Here is a 10,000-nt window from a genome sequence, read left to right on the forward strand (position 1 = left end):
TAGCCTATGGTTGTCAACTTATTTCGTACGGCCATACCAGCCTGGCAACGCCCGATCTCGTCTGATCTCGGAAGCTAAGCAGGGTCGGGCCTGGTTAGTACTTGGATGGGAGACCGCCTGGGAATACCAGGTGCTGTATGCTCTTTTGCTCATTCACTTAGAAACTGAAATCTTGCAATATGCACAAGTAGTCCTTCATGAAAGGGGCTGGAAGCTGTTTTCATTTTGACACGAGAGAGAGAGAGAGAGAGAGAGAGAGACCACCTTGCATTGTCAATTGCTAAATCTGTATATGGATAAGTAGCCTATGGTTGTCAACTTATTTCGTACGGCCATACCAGCCTGGCAACGCCTGATCTCGGAAGCTAAGCAGGGTCGGGCCTGGTTAGTACTTGGATGGGAGACCGCCTGGGAATACCAGGTGCTGTATGCTCTTTTGCTCATTCACTTAGAAACTGAAATCTTGCAATATGCACAAGTAGTCCTTCATGAAAGGGCTTGGAAGCTGTTTTCATTTTGACACGAGAGAGAGAGAGAGAGAGACCACCTTGCATTGTCAATTGCTAAATCTGTATATGGATAAGTAGCCTATGGTTGTCAACTTATTTCGTACGGCCAAACCAGCCTGGCAACGCCCGATCTCGTCTGATCTCGGAAGCTAAGCAGGGTCGGGCCTGGTTAGTACTTGGATGGGAGACCGCCTGGGAATACCAGGTGCTGTATGCTCTTTTGCTCATTCACTTAGAAACTGAAATCTTGCAATATGCACAAGTAGTCCTTCATGAAAGGGGCTGGAAGCTGTTTTCATTTTGACACGAGAGAGAGAGAGAGAGAGAGAGAGACCACCTTGCATTGTCAATTGCTAAATCTGTATATGGATAAGTAGCCTATGGTTGTCAACTTATTTCGTACGGCCATACCAGCCTGGCAACGCCCGATCTCGTCTGATCTCGGAAGCTAAGCAGGGTCGGGCCTGGTTAGTACTTGGATGGGAGACCGCCTGGGAATACCAGGTGCTGTATGTTCTTTTGCTCATTCACTTAGAAACTGAAATCTTGCAATATGCACAAGTAGTCCTTCATGAAAGGGGCTGGAAGCTGTTTTCATTTTGACACGAGAGAGAGAGAGAGAGAGAGAGAGAGACCACCTTGCATTGTCAATTGCTAAATCTGTATATGGATAAGTAGCCTATGGTTGTCAACTTATTTCGTACGGCCATACCAGCCTGGCAACGCCCGATCTCGTCTGATCTCGGAAGCTAAGCAGGGTCGGGCCTGGTTAGCACTTGGATGGGAGACCGCCTGGGAATACCAGGTGCTGTATGCTCTTTTGCTCATTCACTTAGAAACTGAAATCTTGCAATATGCACAAGTAGTCCTTCATGAAAGGGGCTGGAAGCTGTTTTCATTTTGACACGAGAGAGAGAGAGAGACCACCTTGCATTGTCAATTGCTAAATCTGTATATGGATAAGTAGCCTATGGTTGTCAACTTATTTCGTATGGCCATACCAGCCTGGCAACGCCCGATCTCGTCTGATCTCGGAAGCTAAGCAGGGTCGGGCCTGGTTAGTACTTGGATGGGAGACCGCCTGGGAATACCAGGTGCTGTATGCTCTTTTGCTCATTCACTTAGAAACTGAAATCTTGCAATATGCACAAGTAGTCCTTCATGAAAGGGGCTGGAAGCTGTTTTCATTTTGACACGAGAGAGAGAGAGAGAGACCACCTTGCATTGTCAATTGCCAAATCTGTATATGGATAAGTAGCCTATGGTTGTCAACTTATTTCGTACGGCCATACCAGCCTGGCAACGCCCAATCTCGTCTGATCTCGGAAGCTAAGCAGGGTCGGGCCTGGTTAGTACTTGGATGGGAGACCGCCTGGGAATACCAGGTGCTGTATGCTCTTTTGCTCATTCACTTAGAAACTGAAATCTTGCAATATGCACAAGTAGTCCTTCATGAAAGGGGCTGGAAGCTGTTTTCATTTTGACACGAGAGAGAGAGAGAGAGAGAGAGAGACCACCTTGCATTGTCAATTGCTAAATCTGTATATGGATAAGTAGCCTATGGTTGTCAACTTATTTCGTACGGCCATACCAGCCTGGCAACGCCCGATCTCGTCTGATCTCGGAAGCTAAGCAGGGTCGGGCCTGGTTAGTACTTGGATGGGAGACCGCCTGGGAATACCAGGTGCTGTATGCTCTTTTGCTCATTCACTTAGAAACTGAAATCTTGCAATATGCACAAGTAGTCCTTCATGAAAGGGCTTGGAAGCTGTTTTCATTTTGACACGAGAGAGAGAGAGAGAGAGACCACCTTGCATTGTCAATTGCTAAATCTGTATATGGATAAGTAGCCTATGGTTGTCAACTTATTTCGTACGGCCAAACCAGCCTGGCAACGCCAGATCTCGTCTGATCTCGGAAGCTAAGCAGGGTCGGGCCTGGTTAGTACTTGGATGGGAGACCGCCTGGGAATACCAGGTGCTGTATGCTCTTTTGCTCATTCACTTAGAAACTGAAATCTTGCAATATGCACAAGTAGTCCTTCATGAAAGGGGCTGGAAGCTGTTTTCATTTTGACACGAGAGAGAGAGAGAGAGACCACCTTGCATTGTCAATTGCTAAATCTGTATATGGATAAGTAGCCTATGGTTGTCAACTTATTTCGTACGGCCATACCAGCCTGGCAACGCCCGATCTCGTCTGATCTCGGAAGCTAAGCAGGGTCGGGCCTGGTTAGTACTTGGATGGGAGACCGCCTGGGAATACCAGGTGCTGTATGCTCTTTTGCTCATTCACTTAGAAACTGAAATCTTGCAATATGCACAAGTAGTCCTTCATGAAAGGGCTTGGAAGCTGTTTTCATTTTGACACGAGAGAGAGAGAGAGAGAGACCACCTTGCATTGTCAATTGCTAAATCTGTATATGGATAAGTAGCCTATGGTTGTCAACTTATTTCGTACGGCCATACCAGCCTGGCAACGCCAGATCTCGTCTGATCTCGGAAGCTAAGCAGGGTCGGGCCTGGTTAGTACTTGGATGGGAGACCGCCTGGGAATACCAGGTGCTGTATGCTCTTTTGCTCATTCACTTAGAAACTGAAATCTTGCAATATGCACAAGTAGTCCTTCATGAAAGGGGCTGGAAGCTGTTTTCATTTTGACACGAGAGAGAGAGAGAGAGAGAGAGACCACCTTGCATTGTCAATTGCTAAATCTGTATATGGATAAGTAGCCTATGGTTGTCAACTTATTTCGTACGGCCATACCAGCCTGGCAACGCCCGATCTCGTCTGATCTCGGAAGCTAAGCAGGGTCGGGCCTGGTTAGTACTTGGATGGGAGACCGCCTGGGAATACCAGGTGCTGTATGCTCTTTTGCTCATTCACTTAGAAACTGAAATCTTGCAATATGCACAAGTAGTCCTTCATGAAAGGGGCTGGAAGCTGTTTTCATTTTGACACGAGAGAGAGAGAGAGAGCGACCACCTTGCATTGTCAATTGCTAAATCTGTATATGGATAAGTAGCCTATGGTTGTCAACTTATTTCGTACGGCCATACCAGCCTGGCAACGCCCAATCTCGTCTGATCTCGGAAGCTAAGCAGGGTCGGGCCTGGTTAGTACTTGGATGGGAGACCGCCTGGGAATACCAGGTGCTGTATGCTCTTTTGCTCATTCACTTAGAAACTGACATCTTGCAATATGCACAAGTAGTCCTTCATGAAAGGGGCTGGAAGCTGTTTTCATTTTGACACGAGAGAGAGAGAGAGAGACCACCTTGCATTGTCAATTGCCAAATCTGTATATGGATAAGTAGCCTATGGTTGTCAACTTATTTCGTACGGCCATACCAGCCTGGCAACGCCCAATCTCGTCTGATCTCGGAAGCTAAGCAGGGTCGGGCCTGGTTAGTACTTGGATGGGAGACCGCCTGGGAATACCAGGTGCTGTATGCTCTTTTGCTCATTCACTTAGAAACTGAAATCTTGCAATATGCACAAGTAGTCCTTCATGAAAGGGGCTGGAAGCTGTTTTCATTTTGACACGAGAGAGAGAGAGAGAGAGAGAGAGAGAGACCACCTTGCATTGTCAATTGCTAAATCTGTATATGGATAAGTAGCCTATGGTTGTCAACTTATTTCGTACGGCCATACCAGCCTGGCAACGCCCGATCTCGTCTGATCTCGGAAGCTAAGCAGGGTCGGGCCTGGTTAGTACTTGGATGGGAGACCGCCTGGGAATACCAGGTGCTGTATGCTCTTTTGCTCATTCACTTAGAAACTGAAATCTTGCAATATGCACAAGTAGTCCTTCATGAAAGGGGCTGGAAGCTGTTTTCATTTTGACACGAGAGAGAGAGAGAGAGACCACCTTGCATTGTCAATTGCCAAATCTGTATATGGATAAGTAGCCTATGGTTGTCAACTTATTTCGTACGGCCATACCAGCCTGGCAACGCCCAATCTCGTCTGATCTCGGAAGCTAAGCAGGGTCGGGCCTGGTTAGTACTTGGATGGGAGACCGCCTGGGAATACCAGGTGCTGTATGCTCTTTTGCTCATTCACTTAGAAACTGAAATCTTGCAATATGCACAAGTAGTCCTTCATGAAAGGGGCTGGAAGCTGTTTTCATTTTGACACGAGAGAGAGAGAGAGAGAGAGAGAGAGAGACCACCTTGCATTGTCAATTGCTAAATCTGTATATGGATAAGTAGCCTATGGTTGTCAACTTATTTCGTACGGCCATACCAGCCTGGCAACGCCCGATCTCGTCTGATCTCGGAAGCTAAGCAGGGTCGGGCCTGGTTAGTACTTGGATGGGAGACCGCCTGGGAATACCAGGTGCTGTATGCTCTTTTGCTCATTCACTTAGAAACTGAAATCTTGCAATATGCACAAGTAGTCCTTCATGAAAGGGCTTGGAAGCTGTTTTCATTTTGACACGAGAGAGAGAGAGAGAGACCACCTTGCATTGTCAATTGCTAAATCTGTATATGGATAAGTAGCCTATGGTTGTCAACTTATTTCGTACGGCCAAACCAGCCTGGCAACGCCAGATCTCGTCTGATCTCGGAAGCTAAGCAGGGTCGGGCCTGGTTAGTACTTGGATGGGAGACCGCCTGGGAATACCAGGTGCTGTATGCTCTTTTGCTCATTCACTTAGAAACTGAAATCTTGCAATATGCACAAGTAGTCCTTCATGAAAGGGGCTGGAAGCTGTTTTCATTTTGACACGAGAGAGAGAGAGAGACCACCTTGCATTGTCAATTGCCAAATCTGTATATGGATAAGTAGCCTATGGTTGTCAACTTATTTCGTACGGCCATACCAGCCTGGCAACGCCCAATCTCGTCTGATCTCGGAAGCTAAGCAGGGTCGGGCCTGGTTAGTACTTGGATGGGAGACCGCCTGGGAATACCAGGTGCTGTATGCTCTTTTGCTCATTCACTTAGAAACTGAAATCTTGCAATATGCACAAGTAGTCCTTCATGAAAGGGGCTGGAAGCTGTTTTCATTTTGACACGAGAGACAGAGAGAGAGACCACCTTGCATTGTCAATTGCCAAATCTGTATATGGATAAGTAGCCTATGGTTGTCAACTTATTTCGTACGGCCATACCAGCCTGGCAACGCCCAATCTCGTCTGATCTCGGAAGCTAAGCAGGGTCGGGCCTGGTTAGTACTTGGATGGGAGACCGCCTGGGAATACCAGGTGCTGTATGCTCTTTTGCTCATTCACTTAGAAACTGAAATCTTGCAATATGCACAAGTAGTCCTTCATGAAAGGGGCTGGAAGCTGTTTTCATTTTGACACGAGAGAGAGAGAGAGAGAGAGAGACCACCTTGCATTGTCAATTGCTAAATCTGTATATGGATAAGTAGCCTATGGTTGTCAACTTATTTCGTACGGCCATACCAGCCTGGCAACGCCCGATCTCGTCTGATCTCGGAAGCTAAGCAGGGTCGGGCCTGGTTAGCACTTGGATGGGAGACCGCCTGGGAATACCAGGTGCTGTATGCTCTTTTGCTCATTCACTTAGAAACTGAAATCTTGCAATATGCACAAGTAGTCCTTCATGAAAGGGGCTGGAAGCTGTTTTCATTTTGACACGAGAGAGAGAGAGACCACCTTGCATTGTCAATTGTTAAATCTGTATATGGATAAGTAGCCTATGGTTGTCAACTTATTTCGTATGGCCATACCAGCCTGGCAACGCCCGATCTCGTCTGATCTCGGAAGCTAAGCAGGGTCGGGCCTGGTTAGTACTTGGATGGGAGACCGCCTGGGAATACCAGGTGCTGTATGCTCTTTTGCTCATTCACTTAGAAACTGAAATCTTGCAATATGCACAAGTAGTCCTTCATGAAAGGGGCTGGAAGCTGTTTTCATTTTGACACGAGAGAGAGAGAGAGACCACCTTGCATTGTCAATTGCCAAATCTGTATATGGATAAGTAGCCTATGGTTGTCAACTTATTTCGTACGGCCATACCAGCCTGGCAACGCCCAATCTCGTCTGATCTCGGAAGCTAAGCAGGGTCGGGCCTGGTTAGTACTTGGATGGGAGACCGCCTGGGAATACCAGGTGCTGTATGCTCTTTTGCTCATTCACTTAGAAACTGAAATCTTGCAATATGCACAAGTAGTCCTTCATGAAAGGGGCTGGAAGCTGTTTTCATTTTGACACGAGAGACAGAGAGAGAGACCACCTTGCATTGTCAATTGCCAAATCTGTATATGGATAAGTAGCCTATGGTTGTCAACTTATTTCGTACGGCCATACCAGCCTGGCAACGCCCAATCTCGTCTGATCTCGGAAGCTAAGCAGGGTCGGGCCTGGTTAGTACTTGGATGGGAGACCGCCTGGGAATACCAGGTGCTGTATGCTCTTTTGCTCATTCACTTAGAAACTGAAATCTTGCAATATGCACAAGTAGTCCTTCATGAAAGGGGCTGGAAGCTGTTTTCATTTTGACACGAGAGAGAGAGAGAGAGAGAGAGAGACCACCTTGCATTGTCAATTGCTAAATCTGTATATGGATAAGTAGCCTATGGTTGTCAACTTATTTCGTACGGCCATACCAGCCTGGCAACGCCCGATCTCGTCTGATCTCGGAAGCTAAGCAGGGTCGGGCCTGGTTAGCACTTGGATGGGAGACCGCCTGGGAATACCAGGTGCTGTATGCTCTTTTGCTCATTCACTTAGAAACTGAAATCTTGCAATATGCACAAGTAGTCCTTCATGAAAGGGCTTGGAAGCTGTTTTCATTTTGACACGAGAGAGAGAGAGAGAGAGACCACCTTGCATTGTCAATTGCTAAATCTGTATATGGATAAGTAGCCTATGGTTGTCAACTTATTTCGTACGGCCAAACCAGCCTGGCAACGCCAGATCTCGTCTGATCTCGGAAACTAAGCAGGGTCGGGCCTGGTTAGTACTTGGATGGGAGACCGCCTGGGAATACCAGGTGCTGTATGCTCTTTTGCTCATTCACTTAGAAACTGAAATCTTGCAATATGCACAAGTAGTCCTTCATGAAAGGGGCTGGAAGCTGTTTTCATTTTGACACGAGAGAGAGAGAGAGACCACCTTGCATTGTCAATTGCCAAATCTGTATATGGATAAGTAGCCTATGGTTGTCAACTTATTTCGTACGGCCATACCAGCCTGGCAACGCCCAATCTCGTCTGATCTCGGAAGCTAAGCAGGGTCGGGCCTGGTTAGTACTTGGATGGGAGACCGCCTGGGAATACCAGGTGCTGTATGCTCTTTTGCTCATTCACTTAGAAACTGAAATCTTGCAATATGCACAAGTAGTCCTTCATGAAAGGGGCTGGAAGCTGTTTTCATTTTGACACGAGAGACAGAGAGAGAGACCACCTTGCATTGTCAATTGCCAAATCTGTATATGGATAAGTAGCCTATGGTTGTCAACTTATTTCGTACGGCCATACCAGCCTGGCAACGCCCAATCTCGTCTGATCTCGGAAGCTAAGCAGGGTCGGGCCTGGTTAGTACTTGGATGGGAGACCGCCTGGGAATACCAGGTGCTGTATGCTCTTTTGCTCATTCACTTAGAAACTGAAATCTTGCAATATGCACAAGTAGTCCTTCATGAAAGGGGCTGGAAGCTGTTTTCATTTTGACACGAGAGAGAGAGAGAGACCACCTTGCATTGTCAATTGCTAAATCTGTATATGGATAAGTAGCCTATGGTTGTCAACTTATTTCGTATGGCCATACCAGCCTGGCAACGCCCGATCTCGTCTGATCTCGGAAGCTAAGCAGGGTCGGGCCTGGTTAGTACTTGGATGGGAGACCGCCTGGGAATACCAGGTGCTGTATGCTCATTTGCTCATTCACTTAGAAACTGAAATCTTGCAATATGCACAAGTAGTCCTTCATGAAAGGGGCTGGAAGCTGTTTTCATTTTGACACGAGAGAGAGAGAGAGAGACCACCTTGCATTGTCAATTGCCAAATCTGTATATGGATAAGTAGCCTATGGTTGTCAACTTATTTCGTACGGCCATACCAGCCTGGCAACGCCCAATCTCGTCTGATCTCGGAAGCTAAGCAGGGTCGGGCCTGGTTAGTACTTGGATGGGAGACCGCCTGGGAATACCAGGTGCTGTATGCTCTTTTGCTCATTCACTTAGAAACTGAAATCTTGCAATATGCACAAGTAGTCCTTCATGAAAGGGGCTGGAAGCTGTTTTCATTTTGACACGAGAGACAGAGAGAGAGACCACCTTGCATTGTCAATTGCCAAATCTGTATATGGATAAGTAGCCTATGGTTGTCAACTTATTTCGTACGGCCATACCAGCCTGGCAACGCCCAATCTCGTCTGATCTCGGAAGCTAAGCAGGGTCGGGCCTGGTTAGTACTTGGATGGGAGACCGCCTGGGAATACCAGGTGCTGTATGCTCTTTTGCTCATTCACTTAGAAACTGAAATCTTGCAATATGCACAAGTAGTCCTTCATGAAAGGGGCTGGAAGCTGTTTTCATTTTGACACGAGAGAGAGAGAGAGAGAGAGAGACCACCTTGCATTGTCAATTGCTAAATCTGTATATGGATAAGTAGCCTATGGTTGTCAACTTATTTCGTACGGCCATACCAGCCTGGCAACGCCCGATCTCGTCTGATCTCGGAAGCTAAGCAGGGTCGGGCCTGGTTAGCACTTGGATGGGAGACCGCCTGGGAATACCAGGTGCTGTATGCTCTTTTGCTCATTCACTTAGAAACTGAAATCTTGCAATATGCACAAGTAGTCCTTCATGAAAGGGCTTGGAAGCTGTTTTCATTTTGACACGAGAGAGAGAGAGAGAGAGACCACCTTGCATTGTCAATTGCTAAATCTGTATATGGATAAGTAGCCTATGGTTGTCAACTTATTTCGTACGGCCAAACCAGCCTGGCAACGCCAGATCTCGTCTGATCTCGGAAACTAAGCAGGGTCGGGCCTGGTTAGTACTTGGATGGGAGACCGCCTGGGAATACCAGGTGCTGTATGCTCTTTTGCTCATTCACTTAGAAACTGAAATCTTGCAATATGCACAAGTAGTCCTTCATGAAAGGGGCTGGAAGCTGTTTTCATTTTGACACGAGAGAGAGAGAGAGACCACCTTGCATTGTCAATTGCCAAATCTGTATATGGATAAGTAGCCTATGGTTGTCAACTTATTTCGTACGGCCATACCAGCCTGGCAACGCCCAATCTCGTCTGATCTCGGAAGCTAAGCAGGGTCGGGCCTGGTTAGTACTTGGATGGGAGACCGCCTGGGAATACCAGGTGCTGTATGCTCTTTTGCTCATTCACTTAGAAACTGAAATCTTGCAATATGCACAAGTAGTCCTTCATGAAAGGGGCTGGAAGCTGTTTTCATTTTGACACGAGAGAGAGAGAGAGACCACCTTGCATTGTCAATTGCTAAATCTGTATATGGATAAGTAGCCTATGGTTGTCAACTTATTTCGTATGGCCATA

The 10,000-nt window shown here is 46.9% G+C and overlaps 13 non-coding genes and 22 pseudogenes across 13 annotated transcripts in view; all 35 read left to right on the top strand.

Annotated features, from left to right (window-relative positions):
- The first annotated feature begins 23 nt into the window (after positions 1 to 23).
- LOC146218671 (5S ribosomal RNA) lies at positions 24 to 142 on the top strand. Its single transcript, XR_014751724.1, has one exon. It is a non-coding gene; the product is annotated as a 5S ribosomal RNA (ribosomal RNA).
- Positions 143 to 324: 182 nt separating this feature from the next.
- Positions 325 to 433, top strand: LOC146218672 (5S ribosomal RNA; annotated as a pseudogene).
- Positions 434 to 607: 174 nt separating this feature from the next.
- On the top strand, positions 608 to 726 carry LOC146218673 (5S ribosomal RNA). Its single transcript, XR_014752507.1, has one exon. It is a non-coding gene; the product is annotated as a 5S ribosomal RNA (ribosomal RNA).
- A 180-nt stretch (positions 727 to 906) lies between these two features.
- On the top strand, positions 907 to 1,025 carry LOC146218674 (5S ribosomal RNA). The gene has a single exon (XR_014751719.1). It is a non-coding gene; the product is annotated as a 5S ribosomal RNA (ribosomal RNA).
- Positions 1,026 to 1,207: 182 nt separating this feature from the next.
- Positions 1,208 to 1,326, top strand: LOC146218675 (5S ribosomal RNA; annotated as a pseudogene).
- Positions 1,327 to 1,496: 170 nt separating this feature from the next.
- LOC146218676 (5S ribosomal RNA) lies at positions 1,497 to 1,615 on the top strand. The gene has a single exon (XR_014752254.1). It is a non-coding gene; the product is annotated as a 5S ribosomal RNA (ribosomal RNA).
- Positions 1,616 to 1,787: 172 nt separating this feature from the next.
- LOC146218677 (5S ribosomal RNA) lies at positions 1,788 to 1,906 on the top strand (annotated as a pseudogene).
- Positions 1,907 to 2,086: 180 nt separating this feature from the next.
- On the top strand, positions 2,087 to 2,205 carry LOC146218678 (5S ribosomal RNA). Its single transcript, XR_014751725.1, has one exon. It is a non-coding gene; the product is annotated as a 5S ribosomal RNA (ribosomal RNA).
- Positions 2,206 to 2,379: 174 nt separating this feature from the next.
- Positions 2,380 to 2,498, top strand: LOC146218679 (5S ribosomal RNA; annotated as a pseudogene).
- A 172-nt stretch (positions 2,499 to 2,670) lies between these two features.
- On the top strand, positions 2,671 to 2,789 carry LOC146218680 (5S ribosomal RNA). Its single transcript, XR_014751726.1, has one exon. It is a non-coding gene; the product is annotated as a 5S ribosomal RNA (ribosomal RNA).
- A 174-nt stretch (positions 2,790 to 2,963) lies between these two features.
- LOC146218681 (5S ribosomal RNA) lies at positions 2,964 to 3,082 on the top strand. The gene has a single exon (XR_014752797.1). It is a non-coding gene; the product is annotated as a 5S ribosomal RNA (ribosomal RNA).
- A 178-nt stretch (positions 3,083 to 3,260) lies between these two features.
- LOC146218682 (5S ribosomal RNA) lies at positions 3,261 to 3,379 on the top strand. The gene has a single exon (XR_014751727.1). It is a non-coding gene; the product is annotated as a 5S ribosomal RNA (ribosomal RNA).
- Positions 3,380 to 3,553: 174 nt separating this feature from the next.
- LOC146218683 (5S ribosomal RNA) lies at positions 3,554 to 3,672 on the top strand (annotated as a pseudogene).
- Positions 3,673 to 3,844: 172 nt separating this feature from the next.
- On the top strand, positions 3,845 to 3,963 carry LOC146218684 (5S ribosomal RNA; annotated as a pseudogene).
- A 184-nt stretch (positions 3,964 to 4,147) lies between these two features.
- Positions 4,148 to 4,266, top strand: LOC146218685 (5S ribosomal RNA). The gene has a single exon (XR_014751728.1). It is a non-coding gene; the product is annotated as a 5S ribosomal RNA (ribosomal RNA).
- A 172-nt stretch (positions 4,267 to 4,438) lies between these two features.
- Positions 4,439 to 4,557, top strand: LOC146218686 (5S ribosomal RNA; annotated as a pseudogene).
- Positions 4,558 to 4,741: 184 nt separating this feature from the next.
- LOC146218687 (5S ribosomal RNA) lies at positions 4,742 to 4,860 on the top strand. Its single transcript, XR_014751729.1, has one exon. It is a non-coding gene; the product is annotated as a 5S ribosomal RNA (ribosomal RNA).
- A 172-nt stretch (positions 4,861 to 5,032) lies between these two features.
- LOC146218688 (5S ribosomal RNA) lies at positions 5,033 to 5,151 on the top strand (annotated as a pseudogene).
- A 170-nt stretch (positions 5,152 to 5,321) lies between these two features.
- Positions 5,322 to 5,440, top strand: LOC146218689 (5S ribosomal RNA; annotated as a pseudogene).
- Positions 5,441 to 5,612: 172 nt separating this feature from the next.
- On the top strand, positions 5,613 to 5,731 carry LOC146218690 (5S ribosomal RNA; annotated as a pseudogene).
- Positions 5,732 to 5,909: 178 nt separating this feature from the next.
- On the top strand, positions 5,910 to 6,028 carry LOC146218691 (5S ribosomal RNA; annotated as a pseudogene).
- A 168-nt stretch (positions 6,029 to 6,196) lies between these two features.
- LOC146218692 (5S ribosomal RNA) lies at positions 6,197 to 6,315 on the top strand. The gene has a single exon (XR_014752255.1). It is a non-coding gene; the product is annotated as a 5S ribosomal RNA (ribosomal RNA).
- A 170-nt stretch (positions 6,316 to 6,485) lies between these two features.
- LOC146218693 (5S ribosomal RNA) lies at positions 6,486 to 6,604 on the top strand (annotated as a pseudogene).
- Positions 6,605 to 6,776: 172 nt separating this feature from the next.
- On the top strand, positions 6,777 to 6,895 carry LOC146218694 (5S ribosomal RNA; annotated as a pseudogene).
- A 180-nt stretch (positions 6,896 to 7,075) lies between these two features.
- LOC146218695 (5S ribosomal RNA) lies at positions 7,076 to 7,194 on the top strand (annotated as a pseudogene).
- A 174-nt stretch (positions 7,195 to 7,368) lies between these two features.
- On the top strand, positions 7,369 to 7,487 carry LOC146218696 (5S ribosomal RNA; annotated as a pseudogene).
- Positions 7,488 to 7,657: 170 nt separating this feature from the next.
- Positions 7,658 to 7,776, top strand: LOC146218697 (5S ribosomal RNA; annotated as a pseudogene).
- Positions 7,777 to 7,948: 172 nt separating this feature from the next.
- On the top strand, positions 7,949 to 8,067 carry LOC146218698 (5S ribosomal RNA; annotated as a pseudogene).
- Positions 8,068 to 8,237: 170 nt separating this feature from the next.
- On the top strand, positions 8,238 to 8,356 carry LOC146218699 (5S ribosomal RNA). Its single transcript, XR_014752256.1, has one exon. It is a non-coding gene; the product is annotated as a 5S ribosomal RNA (ribosomal RNA).
- A 172-nt stretch (positions 8,357 to 8,528) lies between these two features.
- On the top strand, positions 8,529 to 8,647 carry LOC146218700 (5S ribosomal RNA; annotated as a pseudogene).
- Positions 8,648 to 8,819: 172 nt separating this feature from the next.
- LOC146218701 (5S ribosomal RNA) lies at positions 8,820 to 8,938 on the top strand (annotated as a pseudogene).
- Positions 8,939 to 9,116: 178 nt separating this feature from the next.
- On the top strand, positions 9,117 to 9,235 carry LOC146218702 (5S ribosomal RNA; annotated as a pseudogene).
- Positions 9,236 to 9,409: 174 nt separating this feature from the next.
- LOC146218703 (5S ribosomal RNA) lies at positions 9,410 to 9,528 on the top strand (annotated as a pseudogene).
- Positions 9,529 to 9,698: 170 nt separating this feature from the next.
- LOC146218704 (5S ribosomal RNA) lies at positions 9,699 to 9,817 on the top strand (annotated as a pseudogene).
- A 170-nt stretch (positions 9,818 to 9,987) lies between these two features.
- The window catches only part of LOC146218705 (5S ribosomal RNA), a 119-nt gene continuing 106 nt past the window's right edge, over positions 9,988 to 10,000 (top strand). The window contains exon 1 of the ribosomal RNA XR_014752257.1: positions 9,988 to 10,000. This exon is cut by the window's right edge and continues 106 nt beyond it. This is a non-coding gene — a ribosomal RNA (5S ribosomal RNA).

Source organism: Hypomesus nipponensis, chromosome 28 (genome assembly GCF_054491055.1).
Source record: "Hypomesus nipponensis isolate SF chromosome 28, ASM5449105v1, whole genome shotgun sequence".
Lineage (NCBI taxonomy): Eukaryota > Metazoa > Chordata > Actinopteri > Osmeriformes > Osmeridae > Hypomesus > Hypomesus nipponensis.